The sequence below is a fragment of the Podarcis gaigeae genome (assembly GCF_964106915.1).
Source record: "Podarcis gaigeae genome assembly, chromosome: 15".
NCBI lineage: Eukaryota > Metazoa > Chordata > Lepidosauria > Squamata > Lacertidae > Podarcis > Podarcis gaigeae.
Genome location: NC_139692.1, coordinates 11947886 through 11960960, shown reverse-complemented (window position 1 = coordinate 11960960; position 13075 = coordinate 11947886). Strand labels below are relative to the sequence as shown.

The following is a 13075-nucleotide window of genomic DNA, read 5'->3' as shown; positions in this document are numbered from 1 at the left end:
GGCACATTCCGCATTACTTTATCCAGTAAATCCCAGGCTGGTTTGGGGAATGTGGGCTAGTTGGAAATGGCTCTAGGGATCCAGCAGATGGCAACCTTCACTCTGATTCAACAGGAGACCTGCCACATGCCAGCCACACAGAAGACCATCTAGAATAAATAACTGCCCTCTTTCCATCCTTCCATCCCTTCTGGCTCCCCTGCTCTGTGCTGTTCAAAGTGTCGCCCTTCTAGGACATAACTGAACACAGTGGTACCCTGGTAGTCAAATGGCTGGGCTCCCGAACAAATCAGCTCCTGAACGCCGCAAACCCGGAAGTCAGTGTTCCAGTTTGTGAACATTTTTTTGGAAGCCAAACATCCGGCATGGCTACCGATTGAGTGCAGGAAGCTCCTGCAGCCAATCAGAAGCCTCGCCTTGGTTTTCGAACTGTTTCAGGAGTCGAACGGACTCCCTGTATTTAATTTAGTTCAAAAACCAAGGTACCACTGTGCCAAGGCTGTCCATGGTCACTTCTAATGGCTTTCTGCCCCTTTCTTCAAGCAGTGTTTAACTGTTTCCATTGCACTAACCATTTCCTTCCTGGGTCTTTCCCCCTATCTTTTTCTTTTTTGATAACAATTTATTGATTTTCCCAAAATAACAAAACAACAGAAAAAAGGAAAAATATCATAAACAGATTTAACCATAATGTTTTTGGTCGACTTCCTTCCACTCCCCCTCTTGGTTCTATTATAATATACTTGTTTATGCACATCCATAAAACCTTATATACATAACAATCCAATTTAAAAACCTTCTCCATCTTATTACAAGTGACTTTTAGAAGTTATACTAATGTAAAAATCTGTACACAAACTTAAGAAATATGCATCGAGCAATTGTCCTTTTTTTGTAATAATATGTCCTGGATAGTTCAGTAATTTATTTTGCCAATCTTCTTCTTTATCTTCTTCTTTATCTTCTTTGGCTGAGGCTTTTTCCTTCCATGAGGACTGGCTGGTCTTGGCCTGGCATCCAGTCTTGCATATCAAAACAGAGTCTTTCGTTCAAGCAATCCATCAATTACATCTCAGTATCATAACTTCTATTTTTTAAAACAACAATCATTTCCCACATTTTCTTCAAATCTTTATATGTCTTTTCCCAGGCCTTTTTGGCAATTTTACATTGCCACCACATAGGGCAGCGTCTTAAACCCTTTGCCCTCCCTTCTTGTTTCTTCTCTAACCCAGTCAAAGCCTCCCAAATCATTTCCCATCTTTATCAGTCAGGTCCTCCCATATTATTTCACATGAAATTCCATTCTTGTCTTTGACTATTTTCACTTTCCCAGGTATTTTCCTCAGCCCTCGTTTGTCTACCAGTCCCACCTTGGTGGTTTGTGCTTTCACCGCTTTTAATTGTCTCGCAGCCTCTGAAATTTTCTTTTCTTTTTCTGTGTCTGGTTTCCAGCGTGGAACCTGCCTAGCGGAAAGAATGTCTCTTGCAGATCCAACGCTGCTTCTGTCTCTACCCCAGAAGCAGGTGTGTTCCATACATGGGAGAATCGCGTTCGGCTTCCAGTTTAAATATAGGCATATCTCTCTGTGTCTGCATGCGCACATCTATATAGGGATCACTAATTTGCACTTCTGTTGGAAAAGGTGGCAGACATTCAAAATGACGTGATACATGTTTTGGTAGTGGGAGTGGTGGTGGAATGCGGAGGGGTGCTAGAAATCAGCTGTGGTCCCAGCGAGCGGCTAGAGCAGTGATGGCCAAACTTGGCCCTCCAGCTGTTTGGGGACTACAATTCCCATCATCCCTGACCACTGGTCCTGTTAGCTAGGGATGATGGGAGTTGTAGTCCCCAAACAGCTGGAGGGCCAAGTTTGGCCATCACTGGGCTAGAGGATCCAAGTTGAAAGTCGTCTGCACTCATCCCAGGGTCTCCTGCCTCTTGTTTACTTTTGTTTTCAGCAGAGATGGGAGACTTTTGACCTGGCCTCTTAATTATCCCCTTCTACATGGTCCTTGGAACTGTTCCCTAGGTCACATTTCTTACCAGCTTTGGACGCTCCTTGAGTGTGTTTTTTTGGTTGGAACAAGCCTCTGAACTCTTACAGCACTGCTTGCCCGCTTGGATGGCAGATAGAGAAGGGTGTGTGCAGAAAAATGGCGGGCTGTACGACGGTAAAAATGATATCTGTTGCTCCTCTCATTCTTTCGTCTAGCTCAGGGGTCAGCAAACCTTTTCAGCAGGGGGCCAGTCTACTGTCCCTCAGACCTTGTGGGGGGGCCAGACTATATTCGGGGGGGGGGGGGGTTTGAAATGAATGAATTCCTATGCCCCACAAATAACCCAGAGATGCATTTTAAATAAAAGCACACATTCTACTCATGTAAAAACACGCTGATTCCTGGACCGGATTGAGAAGGCGATTGGGCCGCATCCGGCCCCCGGGCCTTAGTTGGCCTACCCATGGTCTAGCCCCATCCGCCACTGGCCTGTGGCCCATAGGAACTTGTGAAGAAGGAGATGCAGCCCTTTGGCTGGAAAAGGTTCCCCAGCCCTAGCTGTGAGGGAAGCTTTCTCTCTGAAAGGCTGCCTAAATTGGCACATGCAATTTTTATGCAGATTTGTGCCCTAGGCCTTTTGAGGATCCAGCAGTGGTCTGGACAGGATGGAATGTGGCTAAAAGACTAACAGACTGAACCACTGGAAGCGATGAAATTAGACTCTTGTGTCTTCTGTACGCTTAGTTAATGCCTCTTGGGTGTGCTACTGAAAGTGAAGGTCCCTGTTTTTTTCTCTTTTGAAACCCTGCCCTGGTATATGCATTTTCCCTCCCCTTTTTGGCACAAAAAAATGCATAGTGTCAAATTGCAGGGAGTGTTAGAACTGAAATTGTATGCACAACTCTAAAAATGATATTTAGGAATGGTATCAAAGTTGGATTTGGGGCCATAGCATTCCATGTTGTCCATTTTCCCTCAGCCCGTTCCAAATGGGCCCCCTCTCCCTCAGGAAGTCATGTACAACCAAAAGGCATTAGGTTTTACTGGGTTTCAGGTCTGGCTACTGCTGCTCGAAGTTTATGATAGCATCCAGGCACATTGAGCACCAAATTAATGTAGCTGCCATGTTTTACCATGACAACACTGGGCTTGCCAAACCTAGACAAACGTTACAACTATATCATACGCTTAAAGCACATGGCTTTCCTTAAAGAATCCTGGGAATTCTAGTTTAGCTTTCATAGAGCTCCAGTTCCCAGGATCCTTAACAAACTACAGTTCCCAGGATTCTTTGGGGGAAGCCACATGCTTCAAATGGATAGAATGGATGGTTGCATGCCTTTGGTGTAGTCTCCTTCATTGACAAATTACTGTCATTGTGACGGAAACCTTGTGGTTTGCTGAGTAGTACTTCTGATGGCCTACAAGCAAGGCATTTATTCCTTTAATAATGTGCTGGCCCAAACAAAAAAAAAACCCATTTAATACCTATTTCCTCACTTAAATACTGGATAAAATTCTGTTCTATGGAGTGGCATTTTCAACACCAGCAGTTCCAAGGTAACATTCAAATCTCATGTAACCTACAACCGAAGGATTATTTCTATGTTTTGTCCACTTAGAGATTCTTTTAAAAATTTCACTTTTGTTAAAAAGAATGTTACTAAACAACAGAACAAACAAGAAAAACATTTCACTGTTTTTCTCAATTGTGAACAAGTTATGGACCAACATTTACTGTACCTAACTTTCCTTGAAATTTTTATTCGGAATCCACTGAACTTTATCCTTTAACTCGATTGTCTTTGTTCCTCTTGTTGATTTAAAAAAATTCCCTGAGTTTTTCCCAATGTCTTAAACCCCTTCTTAGCTGACAGCAGCAGATGACTTCATTGACTTGCTAAAACCCCTTTTTATATTCGAATTACTTTTTGCAGGAGAGAATATGCTCACTGCTAATGTGAGCAGTGTTTGGCACCTTCTGATTTCTCCAGACTTTCCAGTTCAGGAGAGCTGAGAATGTTGTTCTTTCCCTTTTATTTACATTTTGGGGATGTTTCCTTTAAAGAGGAATTTGTAAATCTTAGGAATGTAGCTGCGCTCTCTCTCTCTCTCTCTCTCTCTCTCTCTCTCTCTCTCTCTCTTTGTCTGTCTGAAGCAGCAGAATTCTCTCTTGAAAATGTCAGCAAACATTTAAGTCAGCTTAGACGGATATCCCCATGGGTGAGCCTTATTTGTCAATTACAATTCCATGAGAGATGCCAGTTGCTGTTGCTGCCTCTATACTAAATGTACTTGAGAATATGGGGATAATTTTCTGATGTCTTTGTTTTTCAGCCCTGCTTGCCTCGTGACAGAACTCACTGTCCTTACAGATAAAGGAATGCTGCAAAATCTGTACAGTGGTACCTCAGGTTACATACGCTTCAGGTTACAGACTCCGCTAACCCAGAAATATTACCTCAGGTTAAGAACTTTGCTTCAGGATGAGAACAGAAATCTCGTGGCAGCAGCGGGAGGCCCCATTAGCTAAAGTGGTACCTCAGGTTAAGAACAGTTTCAGGTTAAGAATGGACCTCCGGAATGAATTAAGTACTTAACCCGAGGTACCACTGTATAGTTATTATGATGCGCAGATACAGGGAAATATGAATCTTCATGTTTAAGAGGCTGTTTCTAGTCCATAGCAATTGCCTTTTGCAACATGAATTCCTCAGTGTTAGGCTTAAACACCAGAGGTGATTGGAAAGGGGGAGGGTAGGCATTACCAGATTTGAATACAGTGGTACCTTGGGTTAAGAACTTACTGTAATTCATTCTGGAGGTCCGTTCTTAACCTGAAACTGTTCTTAACCTGAGGTACCACTTTAGCTAATGGGGTCTCCCGCTGCTGCTGCACCTCCGTCACACAATTTCTGTTCTCATCCTGAAGCAAAGTTCTTAACCCAAGGTAATATTTCTGGGTTAGTGGAGTCCGTAACCTGAAGCGTCTGTAACCCAAGGTACCACTGTATTCCATATTACAGAGATATTTGTTGGGATGAGAAATTCTGTCAGTTTTGATTTCTCCAAGTTCCTCATTTTTGTAGTCTTAAAGTTTACTTCTCTAGCATCCGTTTGGGATTTTGTTTTGTTTCAAAAATGAAGTCCTCATGAAAACTGCATCAACACTTTAATCTGAATGTTTGCAAGCAATTTATCTGAATACAATGCAGTTCTGAATGCCATTTCCACTATCCTATGACATTTTATGCACAATATACCCTTAATATAGGAATCTTTGCACACTTTACCTGGCTGGAGTGCTGCGTTGCAAAATTCAGAAAAGAATTCGAAGGATGGTTTTTGTTTTGGTTTGCATTCTGTTGTGGGAAGTGAGAATTAGGTAGGTTCATCTTTAAATGAGACCTTAACCCAGTTTATCCCCTTCCCCTGCCAGGAGAAGATTCATGTGTTTAGTACTGCTACACTGGAGTGCAGAAGAAGCTGAGTTTGGGTTCTTTCTGCATGGCTGCTGTAAACCATACCATAGTGTAATGGTCTACAACAGGGGTGGCTAACACCCTCCAGATTTTGTTGGACTGAAATTTCCATCAGCTCTAAGAAGCATAGCCCATGTTCAAGAATGATGGGAGTTGTAGTCCCACAACACCTGGAAGGCCACAGGTCCCACACCCCTAGTCAATAAGAAGGCAATGATCTTCAATACTGCCAAATTTCAAGAGCAGTGTCACCTGAATGTGAACATCAGTGCATGGTCTGGAAAAAGTACAGGCAGGTTATTTTGCTTCCTTCTCCACTATTGGCAAACTTGATCTTAAGATCGGTCAGCTGTTTCTGTTCATAGCTGCCATCGAGATGTGTGTGTGTAATAGCTTTCTCCATGGTCACCTCCCAACTGTGGAATGATATCTTTGGTACAGCTGCACTGGAGTGCAGAAGAAGCTTGGGAGCTTCTTGTGTGGCATAGTTCTACTATGGAACGGGCACCTGGTTAGCCACTGTGAGAATAGGATACAGGACTAGACAGGCCATTGGCTGGATCCAGTAGGCTCTTCTTATGTTCTTCTCTCCCCCTAGAGATATTTCTGTTGGCCTCATTGTTGGCCTTCAGACATCGAAGATGCTTTTGGTTATCTAGGTTTTTGTAGTTTGATAACAGGATGTTGACTTCTCAGAAGCAATGTTTGGAAGAGTGTTTTAAGGAGCTGTTAAAATTCCCTTTTAATGTTGTGTTTTATATTATGGTTTGTGATACGATGTTTATATGTATGTTATAAATATAACTATATTTATATAACCGTGTTATAAATATAACTGTATTTATAGCTATCCTAAATGAAATAAGTAAAATAATACTCAAACTTGGCAGCCCAAGAGAGAGTGCTTCTTTTTTGACAACAGAGTTGTAGCCAATGTTTGTCCTATTCAAAGTAGACCCATTAGCACTAATGCACCTAAGCTACTCATGCCTATTCATTCCAATGCGTCTGCTCTGTGTAGATCTAACATTGGTACAACCCTTAATTTAATTTATGGAGCTCACTGCTACAAGATTCAATACTCAAACCAATCTGCCCCTTCCCCTTGCGGACAGTCAGCTGGACAGAGAGTTAATCCTTTCTGTTACACTTTGTACATATTCTCTAAAGTTTTCTGAAATCTGACATGTATGGCGGAAATACCATACAATCCAGATTAGAGTCCATGTCCTCAGGAACTAGAAAACACAAGAGGGTCCTTGAATGTTGCAGATCTGGGGCTAAAGGGTTATTGTGTGTGATTTCCAGGTAGGCATTAAAAAAAAAAACAGCCTTCAGAATTTAAGTAGCTATTACACAATTGAGGCCTCTAATTCTATTCCCTTCTGCTTTCATTGTGTTTTGTCCACTTTAACCACAGATGTTATAAGCGACGTGCGCTGCCTATTGCATTCCTGCTGCTGCATAATGCGCTCCTAATACAGCATTATGAATAGTTTGCTGATGACGGCAACTTTTCTGTACAAGAAAATCAGACCGCAGGATGAGAGCTCAGATTGAATTATTCTGCTCCAGGACATGAAAGACTGTGATTATATAGCCAGGTCGGTCCTTTCCCCCCTGTAGAACGTTGACCCCCTGCTGATCCCCGACGTTTTCTATTTTTATACTCACTCGGGAGATCATCCTTTTCAACACTTGATGACTAGAGCTTGTTGTCATGGAGCAGGAGAATCCGTTTAATGCGTGGCTCTCTTGGGCTGAGCAGTGTGCTTCCAAGAATGTCATTCAGGCATTTCTTGTTTTCCGCTCTTTTCATTTGTGTCTCTTATTTTTGAGCGAGGTGGGAAACCGGTCACTTGTACAGTAAATGTTAATTTAGGGTTCGGGAACATATGACCCTTCAGTTGTTTCTGGACACACAACTCCTCTCAACTCTGGCCACTGGACATGCTGTCTGGGGAGCTGATGGGAATTGGAGTCATATTGAGGGCCACAGGTCCCCCATCCCTGTGACAAGCCACAATTTGCCAGATTGAGATTGTTAGGCCCTATCTGCACTATACATGTAAAGCAGTATCATACCACTTTAATTGACCATGGCATTTTGCAAAGTATTCTGGGGACGGTAGTTTCTTAAGGGTCCTTAGAGTTGTTAAAGGTAAAGGGCCCCCTGACCATTATGTCCAGTCACAGACGACTCTGGGGTTGCGGTGCTCATCTCGCTTTATTGGCTGAGGGAGCCGGCGTACTCGCTTCTCTCTGTGTGTGTATGTATGTATGTATGTATGTATGTATGTGTTTGTGTGCACACACATTGCCAAAGAGCAATGCAACATACCACAATACCCATTTTGTGAGGACGAGCATGTAGGCTCCCTTGAACTTAGTGGTGCTTATGTTTGCCTGCATGGATTCAACTTGTAAAGCACATAGAAGATCTTGATTCAGCTAAAACGCAACCTTTAGCTTTCTTGCAAAGAAGTATTTTCTGTTTAACTGGAAGCATGAAGTTGGAGCCCCGCTAAAGGGAAAGACAGCTGCGATGTCATCCACTTGGTTATTTTCTCTGTATTCAGACCTCCTCTGTACTAACCTGCCACAAGGAAATGTGAAAGCCTCAGTGCTGCTTAACCTGGCACTCTGGCAGGAAAGGTTTGGGGCTGTGTTCCCATGCGCCACTCCATGCGCAGTGATGTACAATTCATGTGCAGGTAGGCATGATAGTATTTGCAAAAGTACTCCTTGTGCAAATTAATACTTCCCCTGCAGTTGTAAATTGCCATGCCACGCACCCCAATCCAGATTGAGAGAGGAATATTTAACCCTTTGCTCCCATCCAGAATGTGCCCCTTATTATCTTAGTTGCTATTTGCAAGGGAAACTGCTATTGTAGACAACAAATGGGAGTGACCTTCTCACAGCTAACAGCAGCTAGGAGGAAAATCTGGATTGGGACCATGGCAGGGGCAAAGGGCCTCCCTCTCCCGCAGATTGTTTCTTTTTTTTGGGGGGGGGGAGGGTTGTCCTGTGACCTCTGTTTAAATAAAATGACCAACTCTTGGTCCTCAAAGTTTCTCATTTTTCAAATCTTAAATTCTGTTCTCCACATTTTGCAGCAATTCACGATTTTATTCTATTTCTTTTAACAAACCCTCATGAAAAGGCATCAGCCTATCACTGCGAACTTCTGCTAACAGATACATGCTTATACAGTGGTACTTCGGGTTACAGACGCTTCAGGTTACGGACTCCGCTAACCCAGAAATAGTATCTCGGGTTAAGAACTTTGCTTCCGAATGAGAACAGAAATCGTGCGGCAGCAGCAGGAGGCCCCATTAGCTAAAGCGGTACCACAGGTTAAGAACAGTTTCAGGTTAAGAATGGACCTTCAGAACAAATTAAGTTCTTAACCCAAGGTACCACCGTATGCAGTTTTTACTAAAATGTGCACATTTTTGCAAGCAATTTCCCAATATATAACACATTTTTGCATGTTATTTCCACCATCTTCACTTTCATGCACATTTCCCCCTAATGTATGTCACTTCATAAACACTGGGTGGAGATCTGCATTGCAAAATATGAAAGTGCAAATTTCAAAGGATAGTTGTCTCAGTTCACATATTGTTTCGAAAAGTACATCTTTGTATAGATTTGGCTTTAAATGCCTCCTGAATTGAATTTCCCCACCGTCCCTCATGGTGGGGCCTAATGACTTTTGCATGGCTGGAAGGTAATCTACAGAGGTTAGAGCAGGGCTAGGCAACCTAAGGCCCATCGGCCACAAGTGGCTCACGGGGGTCGGTTTACCGGCCCATGAGCTGCCCCCAAACCAAGCCGCCCGCTCAGCAAGTCCCTGCGCATTGCGCTAAACTGGCACAGCATGGCGTGGGGACTCACTGTGGCGATCACACAGGGTCCCTGGATGTTTCACCGTCTATTGATCCCTGTGCCACCACTTTATTTCTCGCTGCCACCACCCAGGCCCTACCTGGTGCAATACTGAGTCTAGTCAGGGTTAAATTGGAACATAAACTTCTGTTTATTTATTGCAGTTTAACAAGAGTGTGGTTTCATAAACGGTATCAGTCCATTACAATCATGGGTTGCCTATCCAGACCTATAACTTCCGCTACTTGCTCTCACTCACTAAACCACCTCTCAGATGTTTACTTGTCTTCCCAGCCCCTAACTGTTCCTGACTCTGCTTATTTCTCTACACTAACTCAACCTTCCCACAAACTCTATCCCAATTCACTCCCACTCCAACCAACCACCCAACTCCCAATGAACTCCTCCCTTCGCCCCTCCCAGAACTGGTTTTATAGTCCCTCTGACTCCACCCCCTGGGTTCTGATTGGGTAACCTGTTTAACTATATGTTAACATCACACTCACTTCCATGGTGCCGGAAATCGCATCTGCGCATGCTCAGATGCAGAAAATCGCATTTGTGCAGACACAAGACACCGGAAAGCATGTCTGCTCAGGCACAGACGCTGGAAATTGCAGCTGCGCATGCTCACAACCAGGCCCATGGAGGCATCTCTGCTGGAATGAACCAGTCCAGGTGAGGGAAACCTTGCTGACCCCTGGGTTAGAGGCTCATCCATTGCTATTCCCACGTTTTACATTTGGTCCTGCCCATCATTGCTATGTGGGGCTCTGGAAGCCTGCTCATGGGGAAGTGGTTCTTGAGCTGAAAAAGGTTTCCCACTCCAGTTTTTGGCCATGGGACCGCTTGTGTATGTGACCTCTGTGAGTGAATACCAATGGCAATGTAATGTGCAAATAGAGTAAAAGCCCGAATTGAATCCTCAACCAGTCTGTGCTTTGCAGGCTTCTGGATTTGATTTTAGAGCGAACAGGCCAGCAGGGAAGCAATTCATATACCTAACACATTCCTGCATTATGTTTCTATGGATATTACTTGCAGCAATAATACCTTAATTGGACAATGTACTGTAAATTGGCTCTGAGTCTGTGGGATGTCTTGGGCTATTGTCTCTCCTAGATAATCTGTTTTAAAGCTTAAAAGATTTAAGCTAAATAGATTGATTCCAAATATGTATCTTTATTTTAGGCTGCTATTAGGACTAGTTGAAGCATCGTAAACAACCCCCTTTGTGCTCAAGATTTGATGAAGGAAAGGTTTTGCTAGAGCAAAGTTGGCTTCTAATCATTTGATAGATTATTTGGCCACGGGGGGAAATCTAGCCAACATGAAGCACACTAAAGTCCCTCAGACTTCAGCAGGAACGATTGTGTGTGCTTCTGTTTCCCCAGTGAAGTCAATGGGAAATTGAAGGTCTTAACTCTGAGTGGACTGTGGCCCTGCTTGTCTTAAGATGTACAGACAGTGGTCTCTTAAAATGCTACAAGCCAGGAGATGTCACTGGTTCATGGGGCCACTTCTATGGCCTGTAAAATGTCTGTACCTTTTTGCAATCTTGGGTGCCTGTGAGATGCTGTTGTCTTCCCAGACACCAAACATGCACACAACTGTGCGGTTACTGAACCGACTAAGGAATGGCACAGCAGCTAAATGTGAATTGGCTAAAACAGAATACAAACTGAAAAAATTAAAATTAGGGTCTTAAAAGGCCCTCTCTCCTTTAATGCATGCTTCCTGCTTCTGTCTTATTTTCTAGACAGAAATTCAGCAGTGCCGTGCCCCTGCCTACAGACTCTCTAAGTATCCCTATTTTCCAGGGACGCCCCTGATTTAGAGAAGCCATCCTGGTTTCTGATTCAATCCTGGAATGTCCTGTTTTTCCTTAGGACACCCCTATTTTCTTTGGAGAAATGTTGGAGGGTATGGTAGAATGTCCCTATTTTCACTGGAGGCTATGGAGTTATCCAACCCGAGAGCCATCTGAATGAAGGCAATCCTGTATAGGGAAGTTTTTAAAAAATGTTTTATTATGTTGGAAGCTGCCCAGAGAGGCTAGGGCAGGCTTCCTCAACCTCGGCCCTCCAGATGTTTTTGGCCTACAACTCCCATGATCCCTAGCTAGCAGGACCAGTGGTCAGGGATGGTGGGAATTGTAGTCTCAAAACATCTGGAGGGCCGAGGTTGAGGATGCCTGGGCTAGGGCAACGCAGTGAGATGTGTGGGGTATAAATAGCAAAATTATCATTATGAAACGGGATGCCCCTATTTTCATCAGATAAATGTTGGAAGGTATGTACCTGTGGCAGCCATTTTATGACTGACGCCCCCAGCACTCCCTCAAACAGCTAAATGTGCCTCTAGTTCATGCAGGTTGGCAACCCCTCCACAGCCCCCACAACCCTGACATTCTATGAGAGAGGAGGAGTTTTGAATCTAAGGCTCCTGCAGATACACCATTGCATCCGGTGTGAGATTTGAGGTCACTGTGACAGTGTGGCCTCTCTTGAACACAGTTTATTGTTCTGACAGCGATATCACAATACAGTGGTACCTTGGTTCTCAAACTTAATCCGTTCCGGAAGTCTGTTCCAAAACCAAAGCGTTCCAAAACCAAGGCACGCTTTCCCATAGAAAGTAATGCAAAACAGATTAATCTGTTCCAGACTTTTAAAAGCAAGCCCTAAAACAGCTGTTTAGCATGAATTTTACTATCTAATGAGCCCACTGATTCACAAAATGAAAGCAATAAACAATGTACTGTACAGTGGTACCTCTGGATACGAACGGGATGCGTTCTGGAGCCCCATTTGTATCCTGAAGTAAACGTAAGACGCGAATGCGTGAGTCGCATTTCGCCGCTTCCGCGCATGCGTGTGACGTCATTTTGAGTGTCTGCGCATGCATGAGTAGCGAAACCCGGAAGTAACACGCTCTGTTACTTCTGGGTCTCCGCAGAGCGCAACTCAAAAATATTCATCCCGAAGCTACTTCAACCCGAGGTATGACTGTACTATAAAATAAATAAAACAGTAATGTAGATGATAAAAATTAAAATTAATTATTTTTTTTACCTGAACTGATGATAGTCATTGTTTGGATGTGGGACTTTTATCCATTTCTGCAGTCACACAATCAATCAATCAATCAATCAGTAGCTGAACTGGGTTCCACGCAGTCGCAAAACAAATTAACCGAAAAAGCCTCAAAAACAAAAACACAAAATAAACAGCAAAAACAAAAGCTTCCAGAACTTAATCTGTTCTGGATGTCCGTTTGACTTCCGAAATGTTCGAAAACCAAGGCGCAGCTTCTGATTGGTGCAGGTGCCCCAGAAACAATAGCCGACCGCTGCACCGGATCTTCGGCTTCTGAAAAATGTTCGAAAACCAGAACACTTACTTCCAGGTTTTCGGTGTTTGAGTACCAAGGCATTTGAGAACCAAGGTACCACTGTAGAATCTCTCGCTGGTAATATCTCCCTCTAAGAACCCCAAATGCCCATCCTATGGCCACCAGATTTATTAAAACATGGAGGGGGAGGTAGCTCTAAAGGGAAATCTCTCTCTCCTTCAAACCTCTCTTAACGACAGCTGGTCTGCTGAGAAGTTTATTTTATTGTAATTTACTGTCAGCAGTTGGCGAAAAGGTACAGAAGCATGCATATGTGGTGGATGGATATTTTCTTGGAATGCAGA

At 43.5% G+C, this 13075-nt stretch overlaps 1 protein-coding gene across 3 annotated transcripts in view; it reads left to right on the top strand.

Moving 5' to 3' along the window:
• Positions 1-13075, top strand: part of PKNOX2 (PBX/knotted 1 homeobox 2) — a 438447-nt gene that overhangs the window by 22648 nt on the left and 402724 nt on the right. Inside the window, exon 1 of one of the 3 annotated variants that reach the window (XM_083713659.1) lies at positions 6909-7087. The exons of the other annotated variants lie outside the window; for them this stretch is intronic. The gene's annotated coding sequence lies outside the window, so the exon portion shown is untranslated. Of the gene's footprint in view, positions 1-6908; positions 7088-13075 lie in introns of those variants that run through there. 3 annotated transcript variants of the gene reach the window in all.